The sequence below is a fragment of the Myotis brandtii genome, unplaced genomic scaffold, assembly GCF_000412655.1.
Source record: "Myotis brandtii unplaced genomic scaffold, ASM41265v1 scaffold195, whole genome shotgun sequence".
In the NCBI taxonomy this organism is placed as follows: Eukaryota; Metazoa; Chordata; class Mammalia; order Chiroptera; family Vespertilionidae; genus Myotis; species Myotis brandtii.
The window spans coordinates 716988-722393 of record NW_005357271.1 but is presented as its reverse complement, the minus strand read 5'-3'; positions in this window follow the sequence as shown (position 1 = coordinate 722393).

The window sequence follows — 5406 nt, the reverse complement described above, 5'->3', positions numbered from 1 at the left end:
TGCCGCCCCACTCGCGAGGACATGGATCCAGGTCGACCACCATGGACAGCCTCAAGCAGTGCCCCCTGCCTGGCAGGGTCACAGATCCAGGTCCCAGACCGCAGACAGCCTTGCCTGCCACCTGCCTTTGCCGCCTGCCTTCAGTATGCAAATTAGCCGCCATCTTGTTGCTTCAGGGTGGGGGTCCCCACTGGGGTGCCTGGCCAGTCTGGGTGAGGGGCTGAGGGCTGTTTTCAGGCTGGCGGGCGACTGAAGCTCCAAACCTCTCCTTTTTTTCTTTTTTTTTATTGTGGCATTTATTTACCTTCTATACCTGTCACTGGAGCTGAGAGCTGGCTTTCTCTCTGAGGCTCGGCTGCTGAAAGCAGGTTTCTGGCCTTTGTTTACCTTCTTTATTTGAAACTTTGTTGCGACTCCAGCTCTGAGATCCCGGCTGACTGAAAACAGGTTACTGGGGTTTTGTTTAGTTTCTATATTTGTTACAGTGTTTCAAACTGCAAGCTCAGAGGCCGGCAGCGGCAGGCGGGGAACGTTGGAGTCCTCTGTCACTGAAGCAAGCAAGCCTCCTGTTAGCTTTAAGCTGCCTGGCTGCCGGCCGCCATCTTGGCTGGCAGTTAATTTGCATATCTCCCTGATTAGCCAATGGGAAGGGTAGCGGCCATACGGCTAATTACCATGTTTCTCTTTTATTAGATAGGATTATTTCATGTAACTCCCTTCTTGCCTGAAGTGCTTCTATTAAGAAGTCAGCTGACATTTTAATGGGAACTCCTTTGTAGGTATTTTCTGTCTCCTGCTGCCTTTAAGATTCATCTTTAACATTTGCCCTCTTGATTATGATGTGTATAGGTGTGAGTCTCTTTGGGATCATCTTGATTGGGACTCTCTGTGCCTCCTGAACTTGTGTGACATTTTCCTTCACTGGGTTGGGGAAGTTTTCTGTCATTATTTTTTTAAACAGGTTCTTTGTTCCTTGCTCACTCTTTTCCCCTTCTGGTATTCCTATAATACAGATATTGTTACTTTCATGTTGTCCCAGAGCTCCTTTAAGATATTTAATTATTTTTTTCTATTTTCTGCTCTAATTGGGTACTTACCTTTACCTCGTCTTTCAAAGTACTGATTCAATCCTCTGTTTCGTCCAGTCTACTTTTAATAACTTCCAGAGCATTCTTAATGTTAAATATATCATTCTTCCTTTCTGCCTGGTTCTTGTTCATGGCTTCTATATCCCTTTTCATGCTGTTGTAATTTGCACTAAGTTTCTTAAACATCTTTATAACCATTGCTTTGAACTCTATGTCTGATAGGTTGCTTGCCTCCATCATATTTAGTTCTTTTTCTCGAGATTTCTTCTTTTCTCTCATTTTGGGATTGTTTCTTTGTTTCTCCATTTTAGCTGTCTCTGCATTTGCTTCTATGAATTAGATAAACTGCTATGCCTCCCAGTCTTTTGGGATGGTCTTATGTGGAAAGTGTCTTGAAGGGTCCAGTGGTATAGTCTCTTTGTTCAATTGAGCTGAATGCTCTAGGAATGCCCCTTGTGTGTGTTGTTTGGGCTCTTCTGTTGTAATTGGGACTTGATTATTGATGTCCTGTTCGTGAGAGTATTCTCCCTTCCAACTTGCTGCCAGTGAGGTTCAACCCCAATGTTATCACACCAGGTGTTATACAGATGCTATGGGTCTGCTATTTGTGGAGCTCACTGGATTTTGCTCTGATGTTGTTAAAGCTGGTCCCTTGGTGTGTCTATCCTGGGTCGCCTGGGAGATTCTTTAGTGCAGGTGAATGTGAATCACTGTCCCTTTCTGGCCCTGGGCAATCTAACTGAGATCTGTTAGGTTGAATCCCCTAGTGGTCCGGGACTCTTTAGCCCAGAGACTATTTCTGCCTTGAGTCTCACACCTTGATTGTCCCTGTTCTGAGCTATACTCCCTTCTCTCATGGAGCTGGTCCTGCAAATGTCAGCTGCAGGCACTTGGTGTCCCACTGGTCTTTGCCTCACTGAGCAATTCAGGATGGTGTCTGCAGAGGGGAGCTAAACTGCTGTTTCTGACTAATTAGATTAGGCAAAGAGTAAAAGCCCCCAGAGACATGCCTCTGTCTGCAGACTGATTGGATTCAGTCTGGAGTAGCCTCAAGCAATCGTCTACAGGTGGGCTGAGAGGTTTTCTAACAGGGTGGGGCAATTGCTTCTGCTTGGAGGCTAATTGTTACTCTCAGTCTCTTAATGGGCCTCAGAAACTCCACTGGTTGGGGCAAGGGGTTTTCTAATATGGTGGTGAAACTGTCTCCCTCCCCCACCCCAAGGCAAAAATCACCTGGATACTTAAGGTGTTCCTGAGAAAGATTACCTCCACAGCATAAGGGAATGACTCAGCATAGGAAACTGGGGTGTCTTCCTTTGAGCTCTAACCCTAGAGCTTCCAACCCTGACTTCTCCTCACATAGGTCTAGTCCACTCTGTTCTCCCTCTGCTGGAGCCCAAGGTGAGTGGCTGCACATGAAATTTTGTGCCTTGGCCTTTTAAGAGTGTGCCTGCCTTTCTAACGATCTCTCCCTGGCAAACAGCATCCCTGCTGCTTTTCACTGCCAGATGTTTTGTGGATACCTTTCTCAGTTCTGGTGCTTTCTCTTGTGGGGGGCATCTTTGGGATTAGACCTCAGAGTTCTTATTGGCAACCCCACACATCTGAGATATCTCTCCAGAACTTCAGCTGCTGTTTGTGGGAGCCCAACCAGCCCTTTTGTGCCTCTGCCTTTCCTGTCAGTCTCTATGCAGTCTCCACTTTCCATCCTTACTAGTAGTAATCAGGGTTCTCTCCAGCTAGTCTTCAGTTAATTATTCAGGTGTGTGTTTTTTTAATATTTTAGTTGTGATTCCAGTTTTGTCCTGGGAGCATGTCTGTGAGCTTCCACTTACTCTGCCATCATTTTTTAACCTCCTTTGATATAACACTTATAAACATTTAATTCACCCAACACAAGAGCACCTGAATATATAAAGAAAATATTGATGGATATAAAGAAAGAGATCGATAATAATATCATCATAGTAAAGGATTTCAACACCCTGTTACATCAAAGGATTTTCAGACAGAAAATCAACAAGGAAACATCAACCTTAAATAACACATTAGAGCAGATGGATTTAATCAATATTTTAGAGAATTTTACCCCAAAAGTAGTAGAATATACATTCTTTTCATGTGCAAATGCAACATTTCCCAGGATAGACCATATGCTAGGTCACAAAATGTTTCAATAAATTCAAGAAAATTGAAATCACACACATTCTCTAACCACAATGTTATAAAACTAAAAATAAATTACAAAAACACACCCTGAAAAACAAGCAAACATATAGAGGCTAAATCATATACTTCAAAATAATGAATGTGTTAACAATGAGAGCAAGGAATAAATCAAAAGATACTTTGAAACAAACAAAAATGAAAACACAATTACCCCAAATCTATGAGAAATTCAGAGCAATACAAGCCTACTTCAAGAAGCAAGAAAAATATCAAATAAACAATCTAACCTTACATATAAGGGAAGTAGAAAAAGAACAACAATGCCAAAATTGAATAGAAGGAAGAAAATAATAAATATCAGAGCAAAAATAAATGATATGGAGACTAAAATATGCAAAAGATCAATACAACCAAGAGCTTATTCTTTAAAAAGATAAACAAGTTTGATAAACTTTAACCACACTCTTCAAGAAAAAGAGAGGATCCAACTAAAAATCAAAATGAAATAAAAGTGACAACTGAGTCCACAGAAATACAAAGGTTTATTATAAGAAAATACTAGGAACAATTATACGCCAACAAATTGAACAATCTAAAAGAAATGAATAAGTTTCTAGAAATATACAATCTTCTAATACTTAACCAAGGTAAAAGAGTAAATATAAATAGACTGATTACTACAAACAAAATCAAATAAGTAATTAAAAAACTCCCAACAAACAAAAGTCCTGTATCAGATGACCATATAGGTGAGTTTTACAAAACATTCAAAAAAGAATTAACACATATGCTTCTCAAACTATTCTAAAAACTTTAAGAGAAAGAAGTAATCTCAAACTCATTTTATGAAGCCAATGTTACCCTGATTCTGAAACCAAAGACGTTACAAACAAATAGAAAGAAAATTATAGGTCAACATTCCTGATGAACATAAGTCTAAAAATTCTTAACAAAATATTAACAAATCAAATTCAACAATACATAAAAAAGATAATACATCATGAACAAGTGAGATTTAGTCTTGGGATGCAAGGTTAATTCCATATTTGCAAATCAATTAATATGATACACCACATAAAAAATGAAGAATAAAAATCATATGATCATATCCATAGATGCAGAAAAAGCATTTGACAAAATCCAGCACTCATTTATGATAAAAACCCTCAGCAAAGTGGGAATAGAAAAAACATACCTCAACATAGTAAAGGCCATCTAAGACAACCCTCAGCTAATATCATACTCAACAGAGAATATCTAAAAACATATTCCCTAGCAACACAATGATGTCCACTTTCACCCCTTTTGTTTAACATAGATTGGAAGTCCTAGCCACAGCAATAACATAAGAAAAATAAAAGATATCCAAATTGGAAAGGAAGAAGTAAAATTGTCATTATTAGGAGGTGACATGATATTATATACTAGCATATAGAGAGAACTCTAAAGACTCCACCAAAAAATATTAGAACTATAAAATAAATTCAGTAAAGTAGCAGGATACAAAATTAATATTCAGAGATCTGTTGCATTTTATCCACTAATAATGAACTATCAGAAAGAGAAATTAAGAAAACAATCTCGTTTACAAATAAATAAAAAATACCTAGGAATAAATTTAAACAAGGAGGTAAAATATTTGTACTTGTAAAGTTATAAGATATTGAAAAAGAAATTAAAGAAGATACAAATAAATGAGAATACATGCTCATGGATGGGAATAATTAACATCGTTAAAATGTCTATACTATCCAAAGTAACCTACAGTTTCAATTTAATCCCTTATCAAAACACCAATAATATTTTTCACACAGAACCAAACCAAATAATCCTAAAAATTATATGAAACCCAAAGTAACCCTAAATAGCCCAAGCAATCTTGAGAGAACAAATTTGGAAGTATCATATTACATGATATCTAAATATACTACAAGGTTATAGTAATCAAAATAAATTTTTAATAGTGTAAAAACAGACACATAGATCAATGGAACAGAATAGAGAGCCTGGAATTTACCTTTATGGTAAATTAATCCATAACAAAGGAGGCAATAAAATACAATGGGTAAACACATTCTATTCAATAAATGTTGTTCAAAAAACTGATCAGATATATGGGAAAAAGTACACCATCTTCTTACACCATATA